We start from the raw sequence: 25874 nt of genomic DNA on the forward strand, positions 1-25874 counted from the left end.
ATAAATCAAATGGGGCTTTTATAGGATCATAAGGCATATAATCAGAGTAGATATAACTTCAATTTGTTGATTGTCATTTAAAATTGTTGGACAGACATGTTATTTACTGTCAAGGAAAAATAATTTAAGGATCTGTGTCTAAAATGGGTGCTATTGAGAATAATGATATATTGTTAAGTGTTATGTGATGAAGTAAAAAAAAAGCCAAAAATGCAAGATGCACAGGGACCGAAGAAACTTTGAGTTGTTCAAGACTAATTTGAAAACAAATCAGTAAGTCTCTGGAATAATATCTAGAGTACGTAGCACCTAATAGGTAGATATCACAAGTGGAAATGTTGTCCTACACATACGATATTTACATTTGTCTTCTAGACTGCTTTTATAGGTTTTGTGCTTTAAAATGATGGCAGGAAAATAAGGAGAACATAAGGTTTCTGAAGGATGAAATATTTAGGAAAAGAAATTTTGTTAAAAATTAAATGATGGTTTATTTTTATAATGATTTCTTATATCATTAAGATGAAAGACTTCTTTGTGCTTGTATTGTGCTAGTTTAAACATTCTATTTATTCTTGGAAATGTTCTACACGTATATGATATGATTACATATGCCTGCCAGTACCCCTGTCCACCTACCCTCAAAATGATCCCCTGTCTTGCTTCCAATTGGCCACATATGGAATGATGTGGTGCTCTCTGCTAGAGCATGGGATTCTGCTATTGGTCCTGTGCTCCACACAGAATCACAAGGAATATCCCAGACTTCCTTTGAAACCAGCTGAAGCTTAGGCCTCCAGTTGATGCCTTTCCACATGCAGGGTTCTAAATACCTCAGGTTACTGGTATGTACTCGCACTCAGAAACAAAATAAATACCGATGACATATTAGAAAAGACCACACTATGTTTTCCTTCATTTCATTAATTAATTACATTGTTCCATGTAGGTACAGAGACATACATGTATGTACACATATAAACCCAACTCAGTGATTAGAAATCAAGCAAAATGAATTTATACATATATATGTGTACTGATTCCCTTGTCTACACTTACTTTATATTTTAGAAACATAACAATGTCTGTATTATTTTATTCTCTTCGCATATATATTAATGTATATTTAAGCTTGGTGTTCATTCAGCTAAAAACCAAAAATTTAAATATGAATAGGCACTATAATTTGAAAAGGGTTTTATTTAAATTACTTAAGCAGGCAGCACAATAGAGTCAATCCTGTCGGCAGTGGTGTGGGTGAGCCAGCCAAAGAGGCTGTATTACTCGGCACTCCCACCAGCAGTGGAGGAGTGTCCCTCTCTCTCCACATCCTCTCCAGCATAAATTGTCTTCGTTGTTTTTGATTTTAGCCATTCTGACAGGAGTAAGATGGTATCTCAGAGTTGTTTTGATTTGCATTTCCCTGATGGCTAAGGATGTTGAGCACTTTCTTAAGTGTCTCTTGGCCATTTTAGCCTCCTCTACTGAGAATTCTCTATTTAGCTCTGTACCCCACCTTTTAATTGGATCCTTTTGTGTTTTGGAGACTTGTTTCTTGAGTTCTTTGTAAATTTTGGAGATTAGCCCTCTGTCAGATGTAGGGTTAGTGAATATCTTTTCCCATTCTGTGGCCTGCCTTTTTGTCTTTTTGACTGTGTCCTTTGCCTTACAGAAGCATTTTAGTTTCAGAAGGTCCCATTTGTTAATTGTCGATCTCAGTGCCTGTGCCACTGGTGTTATGTTTAGGAAGTTGTCTCCTGTACCAACTCGTTGAAGAGTATCTCCCACTTTCTCTTCTAAAAGTTTCAGTGTGCCTGGATTTATGTTGAGATCTTTGATCCATTTGGACTTAAGTTTTGTACAAGGCGATAAACATGGAACTATCTGCAGTCCTCTGCATACCAGAACCCAGTTATGCCAGCACCATTTGTTGAAGATGCTTTCTTTTTTCCATTGTACAGTTTTAGCATCTTTGTCAAAAATCAAGTGTTCATAGGTGTGTGGGTTAAAAATTAGAGCTTTCAATTCGGTTCCATTGGTTTACCTGCCTATTTTTGTGCCAATACCAAGCTGTTTTCAGGACTATAGCTCTATAATAGAGCTTGAAGTCAGGTATGGTGATGCCTCCTGAAGTTCCTTTATTGTATAGGGATGTTTTAGCTATCCTGGGACTTTTCTTTTTCCATATAAAGTTGATTAATGTTCTTTCCAGGTCCTTGAAGAATTGTGATGGAATTTTGATAGGGATTGCATTGAATCTGTAGACTGCTTTTGGCAAGATTGCCATTTTTATTATGTTGATCCTACCAATCCAAGAGCATGGGAGATCTTTCCATTTTCTGGTATCTTCTTTGATTTCTTTCTTTAAAGACACAAAGTTCTTGATATACAGGTCTTTAATTTCCTTGGGTAACATTATCCCCAGATATTTGATGTTGCTTTTGGCTATTGTAAAGGGTGATGTTTCTCTGATTTCTTTCTCAGTCACTTCATCATTTGTATATAATAGAGCCACTGATTTTTTTGAGTTTACCTTGTATCCTGCCACAATGCTGAAGGTGTTTATCAGCTCTAGGAGTAACCTTGCGGAGTTTTTTGGGTCACTTATGTAAACTATCATATCCTCTGCAAATAGTAAAGTTTGACTTCTTCTTTTCCTATTTGTATCCCCTTTATCTCCTTTTGTTGTCTTATTGCTGTAGCTAGAACTTCAAGTACAATATTGAAGAGATATGGAGAGAGTGGACAGCCTTGTCTTGTTCCTGATTTTAGAGGAATTGCTTTGAGTTTCTCTCCATTTAGTTTGATGTTAGCTGTTGGTTTACTGTATATTGCTTTTATTATATTCAGGTACATTCCTGTTATCCCTGATCTCTCTAGGACCTTTATCATGAAGGGGTGCTGGATTTTGTCGAAGGCTTTTTCAGCATCTAGTGAGATGATCATGTGGTTTTTCTTTCGCAGATTGTTAATATGGTGGATTACATTGATAGATTTTCTAATATTGAACCATCCCTGCATTCCTGGGATGAAGCCTACTTGATCATGGTGGTTGATTTTTCGGATGTGTTCTTGAATCCGGTTTGCGAGTATTTTATTGAGTATTTTTGCATCAATGTTCATGAGGGAAATTGGTCTATAGTTCTCTTTCTTAGTTGTGTCTTTGTGTGGTTTGGGTATCAAGGTAATTGTAGCCTCGTAGAAAGAATTTGGCAGTGTTATTGATTTAGTTTTGGCAAGTGATATCTATCCAGGAAATTTTCCATTTCCTTTAAATTTTCAAATTTTGTGGAGTACAGATTTTCAAAGTATGCCCTGATGATTCTCTGGATTTCCTCTGAGTCTGTTGTTATGTCCCCTTTTTCATCCCTGATTTTGTTAGTTAGCATGCTCTCCCTCTGTCTTTTGGTTAGTTTGAACAGAGGTTTGTCTATTTTGTTGATTTTCTCAAAGAACCAACTCTTTGTTTCATTGATTCTTCTCAGTGTTTGTCTGGTTTCTACTTGATTGATTTCAGCCCTCAATTTGATTATTTCCTGGCATCTGCTCCTCCTGGGGGAGTTTGCTTCTTTTTGTTCTAGAACATTCAGCTGTGCTATTAATTCTCTAGTATGACTGTTCTCCAGTTTTTTCATGTGGGCACTTAGTGCTATAAACTTTCCTCTCAGCACTGCTTTCAAAGTGTCCCATAAGTTTGTGTATGTTGTGTCTTCATTCTCATTGAAGTCGAGGAAGTCTTTAATTTCTTTTTTATTTGTTCCTTTACCCAGGGATGGTGCAATTGTGCATTGTTCAATCTCCATGAGTTTGTAGGGTTTCTGTGATTTGTGTTACTGTTGAATTCTAATGTTAATGCATGGTGGTCTGATAAGATGCAGGGGGTTATTCCAATTTTTTTGTATCTGTGGAGATTGCTATGTTTCCTATTATGTGGTCAATTTTAGAGAAGGTTCCATGTGGTGCCGAGAAGAAGGTATATCCCTTTGTATTTGGGTGGAATGTTCTATAGATGTCTGTTAAACCCAGTTGGGTCATAACTTCTATTAGTTCTTTTGTTTCTTTGTTAAGTTTCTGTCTGGAGGTCCTGTCTAGCGGTGAGAGCAGAGTGTTGAAGTCTCCTACTATTAGTGTGTGAGATTTTATGTGCATTTTGAGCTTTAGTAATGTTTTTTCACGAATGTAGGTGCCTTTGTATTTGGGGCGTAGATGTTTAAAATTGAGACTTCGTCTTGATGTATTTTTCCTTTGATGAATATGAAGTGTCCTTCTTCATCTCTTTTGATTGATTTTAATTTGAAGTCTAATTTGTTAGATATTAGGATTGCTACACCCGCTTGTTTCTTGGGACCGTTTGATTGGAAGATCTTTTCCCAACCCTTTACTTTGAGATAACGTCTGTCTTTGATGTTGAGATGTGTTTCTTGTATGCAGCAGAAGGAAGGGTTCTGTCTTCGTATCCATTCTGCTAGTATGTGTCTTTTTATAGGCAAGTTGAGGCCATTGGCATTGAGGGATATTAATGACCATTGATTGGTGATCCTTGCTTGTGCTTGATTTATTGTTAGTGAAGTTATTTTGTGTAGTTTCTCCTCCCTTTTTCTTTTGGTGTTTTGTAAAGTGTGATTATATATTGCCTGTGTCTTTGTGAATGTAGTTATCTTCCTTGGCTCTAGGTTTTCCTTCTAGCATTTTCTGTAGAGCTGGATTCATGGATACGTATTGTTTAAATCTGGCTTTGTCATGGAATATTTTGTTTTCTCCATCTATGGTAATTGAGAGCTTTGCTGGATATAGTAGTCTGGGCTGGCATCCTTGTTCCCTTAGCGTTTGTAGGACATCTGTCCAGGATCTTCTGGCTTTCATCGTTTCCATTGAGAAGTCAGGTGTAATTCGGATAGGTCTGCCTTTGTATGTTACTTGGCCTTTTTCTTTAGCTGCTCTTAATATTTTCTCTTTACTCTGTAGGTTTGATGTTTTGATTATTATATGGCGAGGTGACTTCTTTTTCTGGTCGAGCCTATTTGGTGTTCTGTAAGATTCTTGTACTTTCATAGGCATATCTTTCTTTAGGGTAGGGAAGTTTTCTTCTATGATTTTGTTGAATATGTTTTCTGTACCTTTAATTTGAAGTTCTTCACCTTCTTCTATACCTATCATTCTCAGGTTTGGATTCTTCACGGTGTCCCATATTTCCTGGATATTTTGTGTTAAGGATTTGTTGGTTTTGAGATTTTCTTTGGTTAACGACTCTATATCCTCTAATGAGTCTTCAACACCTGAGATTCTCTCTTCTATCTCTTGTATTCTGTTGATGATACTTGAATCTGTAGTTCCTGATCGTTTACCCAGCTTTTCTATTTCCAGCATCCCTTCATTCTGTGTTTTCTTTATCGTTTCTATTTCACCTTTCAATCCTTCAACTGTTTGAGTTGTTTCCTTCATTTTTTTGGTTGTTCTTTCTTGGTGCTCTTTAGATTCTTTGAGAGATTTGTTTATTTCTTGAATTTTTCCCCCATTTCATGGATTTTTTGTTTGTTTTTTCTTCTATTTCTTTAAGGGATTATGAGGGTCTCCATCATCTTCATGAAATAATTTTTAAGGTCTGTCTCCTCTTCTTCGTCTATGTAGTGCTTTTTGGGTCTTGCTGGTGTTGGATCCCTGGATTCTGGTGGGGTCATGTTGGTATTTCTATTGCTGAGTGATCTCTTATTCTGTCTTCTTCCCATCTCTTCTTTCAGTGGGTGCTGTTGGGGTCTTTCCGTCTCCACTGGTCTCCTTCCTTCCTGCAGCTGAAGCTGGGGATGCTGACATGGAATTTGGGTCCTGGTAGGGCTGATGTCTTTCCTGAAGCTGGTCTCACTGGGGTTGGGGTCTTGGAATTGTTGACTTCTTTGCTGTGTGGGCAGGTCTCCTGAAGCTGTACTCGCTGGGGTTGGGGTCTTGGAAGGGCTGATGTCTTTCCTGAAGCTGGACTCGCTGGTGTTGGGGTCTTGGAGGGGCTGATGTCTTTCCTGTGTGGGCGGGTCTTCTGGATGCCAGGCGGCCCTGAAGATAAGGGGGATGGGGGAAGGTCGAGCGGTCCCCGCTGGAGACTCAATCTCACCTGGAGCTGGACTCCCATGGCTCATTATTTTAAAATCAGAAAAATTGTTACCTATAAGGATATTTAGCATGATTAATTCAAGATATTTCTGATTCAATTAATTATTATACAGTTCTTTTGTGGTATGGTTTTTATAAAAATACATACTTTTTCTTGTCTGTGTACTTCTATTTTAATAGACATCATAGATTGAGACATAAACATAGCTACATTTATCTCCTCCCAATGAACTGATTGCTGCTTTAGTAAAACTAATGAAGCAGTTATGAATTTAATGTGTATATTTCTAAGTCTTATTATTTGTGGCATTCATCATTTGCTCTCTGTACCCTAGTCATTCAGAGAGACCAATATGCTGGTAGCACTATCCTCCTCTCAGAAGTGCTTTCTTCTCTTAGATATTGAATAAGATTCAAGTCACAACTTACGGTTAAAATAGATATGCACCACTTTTATTGATAAGTTATTTATTAATAATTAACAACTATGCTTTTAGCAGATTTTATGACCTTTCCATTTTTATTCTTTTGGTAGGCATGCAATTCAATCTGGATTAAATTTTTGTAGCAATTTTATAACAAATCTACTGTATTTAAAACCCTTAAATCAGGAGACAGTTAGCAAATCAGAGTTCTGTGTAGATCCCACGCATATCAAATATCTTTGTGTGAACCTTGATGTATCAGCAAATTAAGCATTTAGACTCCTATGATTTTCTAACAGAATGCCCCCAGTCAATTATATTTCTCTAGCTACCTAGAAACTGGGTTGAGGCCATATGATTAGCTGTTTCCTTAAGAAAAAAGGAATGTACTTACTAATATTTTAAGATATCGCATGATACCCAACATGCAACCAGAGGAGAAAGTAATTACCAATGTCTTTGAGCTACTAACTAAATGTCATGAGAATATCCAACAACTTCATTTTATTGGGTTTAATGCTTACTCCAATAAGATGGAACAAATACTTGACAATGCTAAAATGGACAAAAAACTTGTGACTATTTATGTCAGGGAACTAGGGGAAAACCTTGAATTACTATTCAGCTAAAGGAATATACATACCAATAAAATTATTCCTAATGCCATATTGCTATAACCATAGATCGTGTGCCATTCAGCTCTTATGAGGGAAGCTTATGGCAGTAAAGGGGAATTAACCCAAAGACACAGAACTAGACACTGCACAGAGAATGAGAGACTCTGGAGCATCCAGTCCTAAGCTGAATGGTTCATTAAACTCATCCTTTCAATGATCAGGGATTTACGCATGAGAAGAGGCAGAATGATTGTTAGAGGTCAATGTGATGAGTGACTCCAAAGAAACAATACATTGCAGACACAGCAGGACCAGTGCACCTATAAACTTAGAGACCTGCGCAAGTTTAAGTGAGACAAGGTCCCAGCACTGAGAGGGAGAAGTGGACACAGGGCCACTCTCCTAAACAAGAAGCTATTTAAAATTTATAGCCACTGGCAAAGGGAAAATCAGTTTTCTCCAATAGAATATTATTGGGTATATCAACCACTTTTCAGGGCAGACCCCACATACAGGAATAGCTAGATATTACAAAATTAATTCCATGAATTTAGTATTGCTGTTGTTTTGTTTTTGCTTTTGGTGACTTTTTTCAGTCTGTTTTGTTTGGGCTTTGGCCTTTTCTTGTTTTTTTTTAATTTTTGGCTTATGATTTTTAAGAGAAATGGAAAGAAAGAAACATAAAGTTAGATGGTCAGAAAAGCAGAAAGGATCTTGTTGGACTTTGGGGAAAGGGAAACCTAATTTTAATAGTGTTTGAAAAAATATCTAATAAAAACATAATGGAAATTTATACCTGCATAGTGATTATTATAGAAACTATCAGTAGACAGATTTGTATCACATAAGAGGTAGACATGTCCTGATGTCCTCAATCCCTAGGCTTAAGTAATCCCAGTGCAGCATTTCATATAAGAAAAGAAAATTTAACATATAAAATTTTAAGACATATATTCAGCTGAAAATTGAATCTCTACAACACAATGGATTAAAATCTTTCAGACCAGCCGGGCTTTGGTGGCACAAGCCTTTAGTCACAGCACTCGGGAGGTAGAGGCAGGTGGATCTCTGTGAGTTCCAGGCCAGCCTGGTCTACAGAGAGAATTTCAGCACATCCTCTAAAACAGTAAAGAGAAACCCTATATCCAAAAACCAATAAAAATAATAATGATAATAATAATAATAATGATAATAATAATAATAATCTTTCAGACTACAGATGACCAAAATCGCTGAAACTATTAAATACATAAATTGAGAAGGGTAATTATTAGTACTGTTGCTTTATATAATCTATATAACTTAGAATGACTATTGTTTTGAAGGATAACAATGCTGCAAATATAATTATAACCATTCAAAGAATTCATATACATAGTTTTCATGAAGATGAAAGAATTAAACCAGAAAAATGAAATGAAGTAACTGTCTGTAAAAAAAACCAATGAGATTAGCTAGTGACTGCTTCATATATAAAAATGTAAAAGAATTCTTCAAGCATACAAGCAGAAAAAGTAAAATTTGTTCTTTTCGAGAAGCATTGGAAATTTGCATTTCGAATATTCTTCCTCTCTGAAAAAGAATATAGTGATGAGAACTTGCTCTAGTTTTCCTCAGGGGAAAAATAAAGACTTTTGGAGCCCTGAAAAGAAATATCATAGCTTGGCAGTAACTGAATGCCAAGCATTTTTAGGAAGAGGGACAGAAACCAGGATTGAAGGTCTTATAGAATATCAGGATACAAAGTCACCCTAAGTTAACAAGTGAAAGCTGCAGTGGTACTCCTGACAACTGCAACTGTGATCATATTTTCTTGCTTTAAGGTGCTGCTTTCCAAAGATGATCTTGGGATATCTGCTTTAGTGAGAGGAAACAGCCGATCTCATAAAGAGCACAATTTAATGTGCTACAGTGCCATTGTCCAAAGTAATCACGTGGAGCAGGTAAGTACAGGTCTCCAGCATGTAAATTTGCGTGGAATATTTATTTATAACACAGATTTTCAAAAGATACATAATTATATAAATTTCTATATCTACCTCTCGTTATCATTATTACATAAACCAGGAAACTCTAATCAGTAAAAAAAAGCACTGTAAAAATAACTAAATTATATGGCTTAAGTCAAATTCCAATAAGTTTGGGATAGAATTGAATGCATGGCATTTTATCTATCTCATGTATCAATTTTAACTGTCACTACATTCAAAATATAAACTATGTCCTCACCACAAAGGAATACCTTTAGTGCTTCCCTATTCTAGTGATATTCCCTTCTAGCTTTTGAGTCATTCCATTTCTGGTATATTCTGTATCTCTAAAGTCTTATATCTATTTGAAGAAGATCAGATTAATGATTGATATAACTTATAGCATATTTTCTTTGTTTGTTCATTTAGCATAATACCTTTGGGATCTTTCTGAATCACTGCGCACATTTTTTTATGAAATGCACTATTCAATATATAGATAAATCTGCCTGGATATTGTCAAGATTCTTCCTAAGAACATTTGGGTTTTTTTTCCACTTGAAAAAGTACAAAATGTGGCTGTTATGAGGTTTATAAATGTGTAGTGTGGTGTGTGTGTGCATGTGTGTGTGTGAGTGTGTAAATTTTCTTTTCTTTGGTATTAATGCTCAGGATAGGAAGTAGAGTTTAAGGTTTAAAATGTTTGTATTACATTTGTTATCTTTGAGGAGTCAGGTGTGGGTGTGCCGTACATGCTTGTGGGAGGCAGGAAACAACTTGAAGGAATCAGTTCCTGTGAGATAACTGAGATAAATGACAAAGGATCTCATCTTAATATTGATAAAAATGATAGTGTTTCATAGCACTTGAAGTATTTTGTCATATGGATGACATGATACTTCCTTAAGCTTAAGAAAAGTTTTGACACTATTTTCCCTATTCCTTTTTTTGTCTTTTTTATTTTTAAATTTAAATTAGAGACAACGTTGCTTCACATGTCAATCCCAGGACCCTCTCCCTCTCCCTTCCCTTCCCCCAGCCCTCACACCAACTTCCCCATCCCTCCTCCCCCAATCCCAACTCCGTTCCCCAGGGAGGGTGATGGTATTTTCCCTATTCTTGCAAGAATGAAACTACTCTCCATGACTGTCCCCATCTTATAGGCCCCTTGTATTCCCGTCATAGCACCATGAGGATGATGGTGCCAATAACTGTTGACAGCTCAGGGTGCAGACTGTCTCTCCTGGTTGGCTGACACAACAGCTTCTATGTTAACACTTTCCTTTGCAGTTGCTTGGGAAAGCTTTAACCTGGAATTTCTTCCTTCAAGTGAGTTTCACAAGATGGATCCTCCAATAAATTTTCACCAGTAGGCGTGGTCTATTTTGAGGTTTCCTCCTGTTCAAATAAAAAAAAAGGTGCAAGCAAATTTGTTAAAGCAGCAACAAAACCTTATTCAAAGTTGATAGTGAGCTACATGAAAGAGGGTTTTCATGATGTTTGGAGTTTCTCTTGTATGGAATAAGGGACAGAGGAGTTTACTGACAGCACTGTTTGGGTGGTTGTCTTAGCTATGGTTGCTGTGAAAAGGCACCATGACTATGGCCACTCTTATAAGGAAACTCATTTAACTGGAGGCAGGATTGGGTGGCTCACTTCAGTTTCAGAGGTTCGGTCGATTATATTCACGGAGGGTAGCACGGCATCTTGCAGGCAGATGTGTTGCTGGAATAGTATCTGACAATCCTACATCTTTCAGGCAACAGGAAGTCGACTGAGACATTGGGTGGTGTCCTGAGCATAGGAAATCTCAAAGCTTGTCCATAAAGTGACATCCTATTTCGTTAATGCTATACCACTGCAACAAAGCCACACCTCCTAATGACCACTTACTAAGAGATTATAAGGACCGATTACATACAGATTACGATAGTGATTTTCCGATAGGTGTGCATTACTCAAGTCTTTGAACTCTTGTTCTTATCTCTTTCCATAAAATATCAAATTTTAATCATATGCATGTCCAATTATTCACAGATACAACATGATAAGTAGGAAATGCTCCAAAATAGAGCAGATGCAATTTTTGTTCTATCCATGTGCATCAAAGATTATGCAAGGAATCTTGGGTCTCTTACCTTGTACCCACTCATTGGAGTGTAGAAAGTTGGTCATTATTCAGAGAAGGACATACATTCAGTTAGATTCTGATGAGTGCCTTTTGTTGCTAGAAGGTTGATACATGAAGGGCTTGGGTTGGAGTCTATGTGCATAGCATTGCAGGTAAGTCTCAGGTTCATTATTGTTAGAGCCAGGGTTTGGTTATAGTGCAAACAGAGTGATATCTTGGATACTAAATCATTTCCTGTGTTTTCCTGCCTTAGTATGGAGTTTTGCCCTCAGGGCACTTTTCCTATTATCCCAGTACAATATGAAATTTTTCTCTTTACTGGTTCTAATCTTTGTGACAGTCACATCTGCTCTCTCAGCGTCAGGTTGAATGCTCTCCCGCATTGAGGTTTCCCATCAAGCAAATTGACCCATTATCTTTGAATCCAACTTCACTCAGGTGCTCAGGTCACTGAGAGGATGAAGCTAGATTCATGCACAAATGAACACACAGACACCAATACTGTCTCTCATGCAGTCCCCATTCCTCTCTGAAACTTCATGAGCTGAACTTCTGGGTCATATGTTTCTTTCAAGCACCTCCCCCACATGAAGGGCACAATAATCGGTGCTTCTGTGATGTCCGGACTTTTCCAGTCCAGACTTTAAAACTAGTCACATTTTTCCTAAAAATCTGTAACTACATAAGGTATCCAGTTACCGTAAAATAACTTGGATATAGAGCTCTGCTTATGTTATTTATTTAAAAACCATGGTATTTGTTGCTATTGTGTGCTGCCTAATTTTTTGTAAATTACGCTTAAAGTGTTACAGCATTTAATTTATAAAATAAGGTATTTCCAGTATTATTCTTGATGTATAAAATAAAGTATAATGTAGCTGTTTATGTCTCTAATAAATCCATGAATGTAAGTATAATACGAATACACGCATATTAGCAGATAATGAGACATATTTCTGAATCCATCTATTGCATACTTACTTATTTTTATTTTGAATTTGTTAAATTAATTCCTTTTTCCTTTAAAGTTATTTTCATACAAGATATTTCCTATTTTTACTTCCCCTAACTCTTCCCAATTCCCTAATCTCCCCTTCTGCCTCTCTTCCCATACAAATTCATGTTATTTCTCTTGCTGTCTCTAAAGAAAACAACCAAACCTTGCAAGACAAAAAATACCAAGACAAAACAATGAACAAAGCAACAATAACAACAACATCAGACACATGGAATCCATTTTGTGTTTGTCAAGCACTTTTGGGCATGTTACCTGCCTTGGAGTCTGCTTGACATTTTCTCTGCCATAGTAGGTATTAATTTTGGTTATGGGTGAGTATTTGGTGTACTTCCTCTTCAAAGTGCTGGAATTTGGTCTGGTTTAAAAACTGTTAAGGTCTTGTGCATGCTGTCAACATCTCTGTGTTTATATAGGTATCACTCCTGGTGTATGTGGATGATACTGTTGCCCATGAAGTCATTACTACCTCTGGTTCATAGATTTCCCACCTTCCCTTAACTATAGATTTCTGAGCCTTGAATGAAGGTCTTTGATAGATACCCCCCATTTAGAACTTAGCATGCCAAAGTCTTTCACTCTGCACATTGCACAGTTGTGGGTCTTTCTGTTAATTGTCATTTATTGCAAAAGAAGCTTCTCTGAGGAGACATGAGTGATTCTCTGATCTATGGTAATAGCTATAGGCCATTAAGAGTCAGTTTACTACTACATGCCTTTTGCAAAACTGTAGCAGATTTTCCCCTGGTTTCATGTTAGTTGTGACCTGTCTATACATATACATATCCACTTCCCTTCCTAACCACTCGCACCCCATGGTCCTTCTAAAGAGATCTTTATAAGCAGTAATCATGATGGAGTTCTTACAAATATATGTGGAAAATGGGAAGAATTGTGTTAGACTCTTTAGCCTCTCCTATTGATCTCCTTCTTTCTCTTAATCTCTTCCTTGCTGTTGCAGCATGTTATAACCGTCCAGTGATGCTCTTCAAGTCTTGTAACAGCCATTGAGCTGCAATAATGTCATAATGTTGTTAAAATCAGCATTCAAAATCTTGCAGCATCTGTGCTGTTCCTGACTAAACAGAACTCACACCCCCATTGCTATAGGACATAAGGTCCCCTACTTACCTTTTATAAACTCTCAAACATTTGATTGAGAATGTAATCAATTATTTCAATCAGTGTACTCAATTGTTTGTATCTGTCAGATCAAACACACTAATGTTTTCTGACTACCAGAAGTCATTAATAGAGCAAGTTAAACTTGGTTAACTTTGTGTTCCTTCACAGAATACTTCAGTCATATAACACAGGGCATCTGGATTTTATCAGAATTTTAGCAGTTCAATTTCAATGTAGAATATTTTTTGCAGATGTATCTAGAATGCCTATGCTATACAAGAGAAAAAACACCCAAAGGCTGAAACATAATTTGAAAGCTAAACTAGAGTGAGTTTAGTAATAGAGGGAAAATAAGACATAGAATTTCTCAACCCCTAATTCAACAGGGGAAGTGCTGTCCAGAATCAATTTCATCCTCTCAATGACTTTGCCTGGTTTGCTTTGGCCAAATAATAAAGAAATACAATATTTATCTCATTCCACCAAGGGAGCATTTATTCCTTTACTGCACCTGTCCTCCAGATCAGAATGGTCCCCTTCTGATGAGTAGCCACATAAACAGGCCAGTTCTTTCAAGGGAGAAATCTTTGTTCTTGACATAAATTGTCAATTATTTCTTTCATCTTAGAAGGGTGAACATGAGCCACTAAGTTTACGGTCTTAATGGTTTTTCTAAAGTCTGTTACAGCTCTTTCTGAGATACCTCAGTGTGTGTGTGTGTGTTTATGTGTGTGTGTATACATACATATATATATATATATCTTCTAGGCTGTTCTATACATCTTGAATTATTAAGGGATAAAATGATGTATAATAAAGGAGTATTATTCATGAGGTGAAATCACATCATACCCATGCTTACATCAACCCATATATATGACACAGAAAATGACCATTATCTAATTGCATATTATATTGGATTTTGATGAAGCAGTATAAATAAAGACATCACACAGAGGAGGGAAATCACAACTAAAGTAAGAGTTAATATTTCTTTGAAGAAAATGAACCCTGTAAAGAACTAAACAACATTACCTTTCACCTTTGTAGTATACTTAATTCATGAGATGTGATGACAATAACTTGCATTAATAAATTATCCTCACAAACATAAGTATCATGTACAGTCACTTTATAGCAAAGGAAGTGCGGGGCATTCAATTTTTGACTGTGGCAAAAAAGAGAACTAAAATTGGACACAGAGTCTTCATTGGACAAAATAAAGTTTACTAATGATTACTTTAAGTGACACATGAATAGAGTCAAGGGGAACAAGGAATAATTATTTTTTACCCAATACTTTTTAGAAACTATATGTCCATTGTAATACAAAATTCTCAGCATAAGCCTGTTTTGGAAGCTGGAGTATGAGTATATATTCTAATGTTGGAAAATTAATGTAAAATATAAAAATGCTTAGAAATGATGCAATGCTACTAAGAAAGAATAGAATAAAATACTGAAGTATGCAGTGATGAAATAAAGCCTAGGGATAGGCAAGAGGAATAAAAGATACTCAGAGAGAAAATTTGTGTAAGCAGAAATCAAAGTGGGGTATTATTGCTGAATATTAAAATAAGCAAATTTGAAATATGAAGGCATTAAAGCCTCACACAATACGTGAAAGGAGAAAATAATTGCCTCTCTATAAACATTTATTTCAAAAAACAGCAATATCACATTTTCATATGTTATGTGGATTGTTATTGGGTAGATGATGCACAACCAGAAATTATATGAACTATTTATGCTGTTCATTACCTCATTGTGTAGAAGCAGAGAGCTTTTATTTCCCTATTGGGTGTAAATGAAGAGTTGCATCCATCCAAATATAGCAGAAGTGGGATGCAATGTATCCCTGGTGAAGAGAGCTCAGCTTCAGAGCACGCTTTTATTATTTTCTTCTGGGCTTCACAGATGTGCACATTTTTTAGCTTTCCGGATCTTTCCCCACTATAGCTACACAAAACAACCTAAATGGGCAGTCTGACGCTCATTTTCATTAATGTTATGCTAAAAAGAAATAGTGTTGACTGCAGGAGATGTTTTACTTCTAAAATTTATAACATGAAATTAATTTTCTTTACATAGCTGTTGCATGACAAGGTGAAGAATTCAAGTTTGTAGTACAATGTTTATTTTCAGAAAGGAAACTTGAGGAAATAGTGCTGTCTTAAAATGCAACTTGGGGTTAGGCTGGGAGATATATTAGTAAACTGGTTTCCAGATAAATTTGAGGTCCTGAGTTTGATCCTCAGATGACAATAAAACATAAATAAGATCACATGTGACACATGCTTGTACTCTTGGACTAGGGAGGTCAAGGCAAAGTGACCACCACATCTTACATAACTGACAAACTCTAGACCAGTGACTTCTAGCTATTGCGACTTCTTGGAAAAGTTGTAGGACCTTTTAGAGGTAGAAGTTTCCAGGAAGAGCTGAGTCACTGGAGGCAGTTTGGAGATTTCATAGTGTTCCCTGACATCCTACACACTCTCTGAATCCCAAATGCAGGTGTACTGTGACCATCCAGCCTCCTGCTTTCCCTGACATGATGACTAACTGTAGGCACAAACAACAACTTGGTAGATACTCTGTCACCGTTGCAAGAGTAACAAAAGCGTGGCACGGAAAGATGGGATGTGACTGTGGTAACCCTGATCCCATGGATCATGGACCTTTGAAATAGGTTTAGGGTCAAAATATGGAAGGGTTTAGAAGTCTCCTAAATATTATAGGCAGAACCTTTCTAGTGTGAGTTTGGAATACAAGAAGCTAAGTGAAATTATGAAGGAGGTTTAGTTTTTGATGTACAAGAGGGTGACAGGGACTCTGTCAGGGAATGGACTACAGGAAATTGCTTATACTCAGACAAGTAAAGTAGTTGTATTTTACTAATGTCCTTGGATGAGTCTGAAATTTAAAGTACTGGGCTTGTGTGTTTGACAGAAGGAATTCCAAGGCAGTTAGTATTGAATCTGTATAGTATTCAAATGACAGTTATTGCTTGTCATTCTTTATCCAGGTCTTTGAGGAAAAAGGACAAGTGAAGACAAACAAATGATATACAAAAAAGAATATATTTTGTGAAGAAAAAGAACTTGAGAAAGATTAAATTTACAACCCATCGTTGTGATATAAAAGAGTTTGTAGCTCTTAAAAAGAAACTACTTTGAACACCAGGAAGGATATCCCAAAGGCAAGACACCAACCATCAAGGCTCCAGATTGTGAAAATGCAATGTTGTTGATTGGAGAGAGTCTGCAATGAGAATCCTGAGGAAGGTGTTACCTGTTCCTGGAAAAAAACAACAACCTAGGAAGTGTTCTTCCGGTGTCTGCACATAGAACTTGCAGAAACTCTTTCCAGAGGTCGAGGAACCATATAGAGTGTGCATGAAACCTTGGCCGAGTTGACCTTATGGTGATACTGGTTATATAGCCATGAAAGTTCCAAAATCCATAAAATCCTGGAGTCTTCCTCCACAGTCCCTGACAGATGAATAGGCCTGTGAGAATAACTTTGCCTATCCCCCAAAAGTACTGAGACTACCAATAGATTTGGTGCTTAACTGAAAAACTGAAAAACTCTTTATGTAATGAGAAAGTTTTAAAATCATTTAATCACCATCAAATACAGAAATAAACTTTCAACTCATATTAGTTCATAGTTCAATTGCAATGAGCTTATTGTTTCTGCAGGTACTATGGGGCACTTTTGTTGCAATGAAAAACCAAAAGTTAGATGCAAGTTCATGTTCCCTATGAAGCAAATGAAAATTGAGAAACCAGGTATAAATTTATCCTTATAAGGGTAAATCATCAGGTAAAGGTTTGTGAGACTATGAACTTATAGTGTCTGTATATCTCCTTCTATGTGAACAAGAAATTTGTTTTATCCTAGATCCAAGATATGAGACACTTAAAATTCATCTAGTGCTATTAAAGAAGTGTACCTTAAATCAGTTTGATTTTATCAAGGCAATTTATTTTGCCCTCATACAAATGTAGGGTTGATTTACAATGAGAGTCTTTATCTCATAAAATAGCTAAATGAGTTTTCTGCTTCAAAAGTACTTAAATCAACCTCGTTTCTCCATTTATGAAAAATTTATGCTTTCAAGGGTACAAGCATAATATCAAAATCTGTTATTTCTGGTATTTTTTTACATGCTCATTGTTTATAACTCTGTTTATTCTAATTAGTCCTTGTATTTTCTAAACTCAGTTGTGTGTTTATCACCAGAGATCTGATCTATACCACTGTCACCATTACTCACCAGTGAATTACTTGGGGCTTCATATGCATTTTTATAGCATCCATTACAGTTGCTGTCTGGCCTTTTCCTCAGAAGTGGCTCTGAACCAAGAGCTTTCAATTTAGCATAGCCTTCTCAGCAATAGATCTTAAAACTTTTTGTGTCTTCCTTACTGAGAAAATAATATTATATTTTGTTATTATAATCGTAAAAATTGCACTGACTAAATATTGAAAAAAACTAAAGTCAATCAAAGCAACAACAAGAAAAAACAAAAGCCAGAAGACACAATGAAAGAAATAGAATTTGGATGGCTTTTGCTACTACTGTAAATATCTCTTGGTCAAAAGTAATCTGGCTTGAAAGCACTGCATTTCATGCTGTAAGACATTCATGTTTATTTTTTTTAGCTTAGAAAATGCAGATAGACCTCCTGTGTTCGAGTGCAAACACAATTATAGCAGTAAGCTATGAGATGTTCCTGACAGGAGTTAGAAAATATCTTGGCTATTTCCTTTGAGTTTAATTAGAATATTGGAAAATGACAAGGCGGGAGACAAACTGATGTACACTTTGTAATGCTGGCTCTTTTTATAAAGTAACATCTCTTTCAGCAACAATGTTCAAAATGTTGCAAAGTTGTAGATACATCCATACACAAATGGATTTTAATAGAAAACTTGTCCACATCTTTTATGGTAATGAAAACACAGAGCTATTACTTCTGAAGCTAATACCCTTAGGAATAAATATGATACCCAGAAGACGTTACCATGCAGCATCAAAAATTGCATGAGCATTTGCCACAGCTTCTGAGTTTCCTGAGGACCACAGCCTTGGTCCTGGAGGCTCATCTGAGAAGTTTCTTCCAGCTTTCCTGCAAGCTGTCAGAGTCTTCCATAATTATAACCACAACTTCCTCAGCCTTCCCAAGGTGCTAGACAAAGTTGAGGTGCTGTAATAACTTATTCCCATTGAAATAATGGCCCTGTGTTCCTGAAATAAACATAACGTGATGTCTCATGTATCTCTGTATATTGCTCACAATTTATTGAGAGCCAGACGTTGACTTAGATGGAGGCGAATTTTTGTTAATTTAGCAGACACATAGAAAATCATGACAAATTTTGCTGTTAAAAATCTTGTTCCCAATCCATTTACAAAAGTAAACCATAGAATGAAGAAAGCAAACCAGTCTGGGAGATTTACTTCCACAGGAAAGGCAGATTGCAGAAGAGATCCCAGAGGATCTCAAGCTGCCTGTGTTGGAGCCCTGACTTGACCTGCTGTCACACCTGCCACTGGGGTATTCTAGTCAAACAGCAAATTCAGGTATAGGAAAGACAAAAGAAAAAAAAGTCTTATTGGTGGACTACATAAGAGCGATTGGTGGCTTCATGTATCGTCTTGAGTTTATTTCCTATCCTTTAGTATTTCCCATTATTGGATAGTTCTAGCTAACTGTGTCTTGGATGAAAAAGTAAATTCATGTCTTACACATGGGAAAATGTGAAGACAAACTCTACTGTTGTGTGATTCATTCTTTTTTTTAAGATACAGTGATATTTAATAAATTAAGCCAGTCTCTTAAAAGACAAATATTGTGTATTTTCTCTCATTTGTAGTCCCATATTTTTTATGATAGCATTTACTTTTTTTTAATTTTTCAATCTCAGTTCCTTCTCCAGCCCCTCCTCCCACACACACCCACTATCCCCCCAGGCTTCCAGCCTATCGCCATTTCCTTCCACATAGGGGATATCTAGAGTCTTTCATTTCACTCAGGGCAGGGTCCAGGCACTCCCCTAAGAGTCCAGGCTGAGAGAGCATCCCTCTTTGTGTTATGGACACACGATGTCTGTTTGTATGCCAGGTATAAACACTGTTCCACTGCCCAGGGCCCCATAGGTTGCCCAGGCCTCTTCACTGACTCTCACATTCAGGGAGTCTGTATCAGTCCCATGCTGGCCTCCCAGCTGTCAGTCTGGGGTTCAAGAGCTCTCTCCTGTTCAGATCAGCTGTCTTTGCTGGTTTTGCCAGCCCATTCTTTGCCAATTTGCTCACCAGCTCCTGTCTCTCTGTCACTGGGTTCCTTGGCTTCAGTTCAGTGTTTAACTGTGGGTGTTTGCCTCTGCTTCCATCAGTCACTGGATGAAGGCTCCAGGATGGTTATAGACATCAAGTTCATTATCAGGAATGGGTATTTGAGGTGGTGTCTCCAGTGTTGCTTAGCTTGCCAATTGGTGTCACCCTTTAGATCGCTAGAGGTCACACTGGTGCCTGATCTGTCTTCTAACCTATGATTCCCTCTTCCCCCTATCCAACCCCCCACACTCAACCTTCCTATTCCCACATGACCTACTCTTTCTTCCTCTTCTCCCCCTCTCTTCTTCACAGCTCCCACTCCTCCCACCCCTCGTGTGTTCCCCATCTGTTCAGAGGATCTTGCCTCATTCCTCTTCTCTTGGGTACCATGCATATCTTTTATGTTCTTTTCTATATCCCAGACTCTCTGTCAGTGGAAATGCAGAATGGCACTATCCTGATCCATGTCTAAAATCCATATATGAGTGAGTACATGTGACTGGGATACCTCACTCAGGATGGTTTCTTCCAATGCCATCCATTTACCTGGGAATTTCAAGATTCCATTGTTTTTTTTCTGCTGAGTAATACTGCATTGTGTAAATGTACCACATTTTCTCTATCCACTCTTCAGTTGAGGGGCATCTAGGTTGCTTCCAGGTTCTGGCTATTACAAATAATGCTGCTATGAACATAGTGGAGCAGGTATCCTTGTTGTATGCTTTTGCATCTTTTGGATATATGCCTAAGAGTGGAATTGCTGGGTCTAGTGGTAGATTGATTCCCATTTTCCTGAGGAATCTCCATACTGATTTCCAAAGTGGCTATACGAGTTGGCACTCCCACCAGCAGTGGAGGAGTGTTCCCCTCTCTCCACATCCTCCCCAGCATAAATTGTCTTCGGTGTTTTTGATTTTAGCCATTCTGACAGGAGTAAGATGGTATCTCAAAGTTGTTTTGATTTGTATTTCCCTGATGGCTAAGGATGTTGAGCACTTTCTTAAGTGTCTCTTGGCCATTTTAGCCTCCTCTATTGAGAATTCTCTTTTTAGTTCTGTACCCCACCTTTTAATTGGATCCTTTGGTGTTTTGGAGACTTAGTCTTCACTATAATATAGACATGACACTCTGCCAATGCAGTGGTTCCAAAAAACTTGTGTTTACATAACAAGTACAGTAAATAAATGTGTCTTAGTATGTGTGACATTCTCATGTTCAGTACTCTCACAGGTCTCTGTGATTAGGTGCAGCATGGAATTGCTCTGTGTTTTAACTAGGGTTTCTATTGGCATGACACAATGACCATGGCAACACTTATAAAGGAAAATATTTAGTTGGAACTGGCTTACAGTTTCAGAGGTGTAGTCCATTATATTCAGGAAAGCATGCTGTGAAAGGATCTGATATTTCTAAGCATTGATCTGCAGGCAACAAACACATCTGTGTAGAGTGAATTCTTCCCACCAGCCTCGTTCCAGAGCCACATCAGTCCCAAATGAACACACAGGATGCTATATTAATTATGAAGCTGTTGGCTGTTTGCTTGCTTTCTTACTGACCATCTCTGACTTATGTATTTACCCCGTATTGTTAATCTAAGCATTTCTCTTACTGGGGAAAGGGTACGGACCTTTTACTCCTATGGAGGCTATATCATGACTCACTGTGTTTCTATTTCCCAGAACCTCCTCGATTCCTAGTCCCACCTATCTTGTTTCCCTATTGGCCAACAGTGCTTTATTCAACAACCAATAAGAGACAGATTTCAGAATGACATCTTCCATTACATCTGTGTGTCACACTGGGAATAATTTGAGCATATGAGACCTCTAATCCCAACCCACAGTGACACATTTCCTCCAAAAAGGCCATACCTATTCCAACAAGTCCACGTCACATAATAGTACAATGACCTATGAATCAATCCTGTAAACACAAGTGTCAATGGGAGTCATACCTATTCAAATCACCAAACTCTATCACAGATGGGAAGTTTACAGTAAGGTAAATGTCGTTATGCTTTGGATAATACCATCTTTTTCTTTCCATTGCACTCTTTTTAACAGAATCTGGAATAGCTTCTTTCCTAATTTCATATTTGAGAATCTCTGAAGCAAAGAGTAAACAATAAGCATATCTAAATTTCCATGGGTGAAAATTTGCAGAATAAAAAGAAACATTGTCAATAATCAAGGTACCAGGCTTATTTTCTTGTGGCAATGGAAGCTGTTCCTCCCTAAGAAACATCTAAAGATTTCAGATCATGGTCTACTAAAAGTTAAATTAAAAGCAAATATGTAACATCTAGTAAGCTTGTCATGTTTTTTGTACTATTCTAATTTTTATGATTACCTTTATTTTTGCTTTCACTTGTGTTCCTTAGGAGCTCCAAATTTTTGAAGTTGCTATTTATCAAATTAAACAAACAAAATAAATGAAGATAAGCAATTGTTCACAGCAAGCCAGATATATCAGGATAATATATTGATGGAATCCTCTCAAGATTATTCATCCAATTTCCTTTATCAGTAAAGTTTTATATATGTATTTTCTTGCAATACACATAGGCAAATGCATTTGTTTGTACAAATGAAGCAAACTGAAATCTATCAGAATAATACTTTGTAGGAGGTTGTCAAGAGAACTTTAGTATAAAATCTAGCTACAACAAGCACATACATGGGTCATTTTTATGTTAAATTCCAAATCCAGGTATGTTTCTGTGTGCATGCATGCGTGTGTGCATGTATACCTGTGTAAATGTATGCACGTGTGTGTGTGTGTCTGTGTGTGTGTGTGTGTGTGTGTGTGTGTGTGTGTGTGTGTGTGTGTGTGTGTTTGGTGGCCATTCTTGGTTGTCAACTTGACCACATCTGGTATTAACTAAAACGTAATTGGCCAGGAAAATCTTAAGGAATTTACATAATTTGAAGAGGGAAGACTCACTACTAATCTGGATTTTTGAAGTCGGAGATCCAGCTCTAATCCAGACCCTTTGAAGTGGGAAGACACACTTTTAATCTCGGTCAAGTCTTCTGCTTGCTGCCTATATAACGGGCACCTATTCATTTTTTGTCTGCTTGCCCTCACTCTCAAGAGAAAAGCCATTTCTTCACTGGCATTAGAATCTACTTCACTGGGATTACAGAATTTAGTGAAGACCAGATGTGACATCCATCCTCGTATATTAAATTACAACTGGATTTTTGGTCCTTTCATTGGTGGACAGCTATACAAGCTGGACCACAGTCTGTATTCTAATAAACCCCCTTTATATACAATTATTCCCATAAATTCTTTTCCTCTAGGAAACCCCAACTAATATTAATACTAATACTACTAGTAATAGTAATAGTAATATAATGTGTGTGTGTGTTGTGACAGTGTTACACACTGAATTTGAAATTCACCCATTTGTCTAGAGTATTTTGCCAATAAGTTATAAAGTCCTGTCTGTCTCCACCTTACCTTGAGTAACTTATGCATAATGCCATGAATCTAAGTACAGATCCTCATGCTCACACAGTAAACTATTTGTTTATTGAGCTGTCTTTACAGTCCCCCAAATCAAGATCTTGACTTATTTTACAGCAGTCTAATTCTATAGTGAAATACTATGGAACACTTGAAAGTGAAAAATAAATATGACCCAATTAACTCCAGTAAGTTTAAGTATCGTGAGTCCATATACAAAACCAAAAGAAAAACTTCCAGTGCATAGTTTGTTTGCTCAGGTGAGTACATGTATGTGCATTATTATCTGTATCTGAAAGATTATGCAATAAACAATTTATGCCATTTCACTCTAAATATACTACAGGGAAAGTAAAAAAAACTCACTCATATTCCAATTTTCTGTACACACACCCACACTCTCACATACACATACATGTATGTGTTTTATTATCCTTTCAGATTACCTATTTATCTTATTTATATTTGTCTCTACTGATGACCCTAATGATAATTTTAACTCAGAAAGAGATTTCAGCTCTTTCTTGAAAACAACTGAAAAAAAAACTTGATTGCTTACATTTGAGAAAAGAAAATGGACAGTAAATAACAGATGTTGGTAATGTTGGTTTTAGATAAGTGTCTTGAATTCTCCACTATTAATGATAATTAAAAGAACAAAAGCATGTTCACATGCACATATAAAACTCCATAAAAGAACAATTTTCTAAAAAAATAGAATAAAGAGATAATAGTAGGAAGTTCTGAACATATCTATATAAGGACTGTTTGTTATCAAGTAAATTATGCCTGCCACATCTCTATTAAATTAGCGCTGACAATGTATCAATTATAAAGCAATTGCTTGACTTACAATTAAATTGTCATTCTGCAAACACTAGAAATATGTTTCTTGTATTCTCAGTAATTGGACCCAATTAAATGCATTAATGGGTAAGAGTTGACTGTAGAAATGAACTACTTAACATTTCATTACAATCTAATGTAGCACATGACTTCAATTTAATTAAAAATGCAAGATCTTTTAATAGTGAGCTAATATTTTATTCATATTTCTAGTTTTCTATTTCATAAACTGAAGTCTAAGGATGTCATATCTCAAAAAAGTAAACTGGAACAATTCAGGCAAAATTTATTATGCTGGTGACAAGCAAGACTCAGAACGATTCAACTATTGTGTTGAAAGTTCTTCCAAATTGCTCAGACAATAAATGAAAACAGAGTGGACTCTTTCTCAGCTACTTTACTGGAATAACTTTCAAACACTAAGCATATGAATATGTATAACTAGTTTGCTATTAAACTCAAAATAAAATTTTAAAAATGAATAAATTTTCCCGAAGACACTTGGCAGGTGGCCCAGCACTGATTCCAAAGTTTGCAGTCTCAGGAATAGGGGCAAACATTCTTGGACAGGTCCCTGGGGATGTGCTCGGTGTCTTCATAGCTTGGTTGCACTTCCTGTTCGCTGTCTGCTTCCTAAGTACAAATGCAATGTGACCCACCACTCCTTCCCCTGCAACCACATCTTCTCCACCAAGATGGGCTTTGCTTTCAAACTGTCAGCCCAATTAAACTCTTAGCTACTTAAGTCACATTGGACCCAACAATGAGAAAAATAATTAATGCAGAAATCCAGTACACTGAAGTGAGGATACAACTTTAATTCCAACCAGCAATGTTGTTATAAAATTCCAGATTTCTCTTTAAACCCGTACTGGCTTCCTCTAATAAGGTATCTCTATTTTTGCTCTCCTCTATTCGTCCCCTGATTCAGTCTTCCTGATCCTTCTTGTTCTCCTCCCCACTCCAGTTCTCCCCTTCTCTTTTTTCTCCTCCTTCCCCTCTTCTGCATGCTGCTTGTGCTGGTGGTATTTGCTGAAGAAAGCAGAGGCAGGAGGATCAAGAGTTCTAGGCCAGCCTGGACTGGGTTTCTTTTTAAGAGGCTAGCCCCTTGAACAATGTCAGCGGCTTCCACATCTGCCATGTTTGTTTCTTTAAATACACTCACACTTTTCAGAGTACAGCACATACTTTTCATCTTGATTTCAGCAAGGTGGCCTCTCTCATTGTGACCTGAACAATTTGGGTAGGAAATCCATGCTGATTGTTGGACTGTTCAGAATTGTAAAGAAATGAAACTAGCTTGGATTGCCATCAAGATATGACTAGGACCCCTGAATACAGGTGGCAATGGCTTGGCTTTAGCAATATTTGAAGCCACTGGCAGTGGGACCAAGATATAACTATAATGGATAAACTGACTTTGTTGAGTCCATTCTTTATGGAGAGACAACTGTTTCAGCCTAGACATGGGATGGGAGGGAGGCACTTTGGTCCTGCCTCAATGAGGTGATGGAACAAACTTAATTGATATCCTATTAGAGACATTACCCTTTCTGAGGAGCAGTTGGGAGGTGGATTGGAGAAGGAGAGGAACATGCGAGGAGAGGAATGAGGGGAGACAGGAATTAGAATACAATAAATGATAGATACATACATACATACATACATACATACACGATAGACAGATACATAGATACATAGAAATATAGATGATAGACAGGTAGATAGAAAGAAGATAGATGGATAGATAGATAGATAGATAGATAGATTGATAGATAGATAAAGACCTGACTAGGAAAAGTATGTATGTAGAATAAAGTAAT

This window comes from Mesocricetus auratus, unplaced genomic scaffold, assembly GCF_017639785.1.
Source record: "Mesocricetus auratus isolate SY011 unplaced genomic scaffold, BCM_Maur_2.0 Super-Scaffold_100008, whole genome shotgun sequence".
NCBI lineage: Eukaryota > Metazoa > Chordata > Mammalia > Rodentia > Cricetidae > Mesocricetus > Mesocricetus auratus.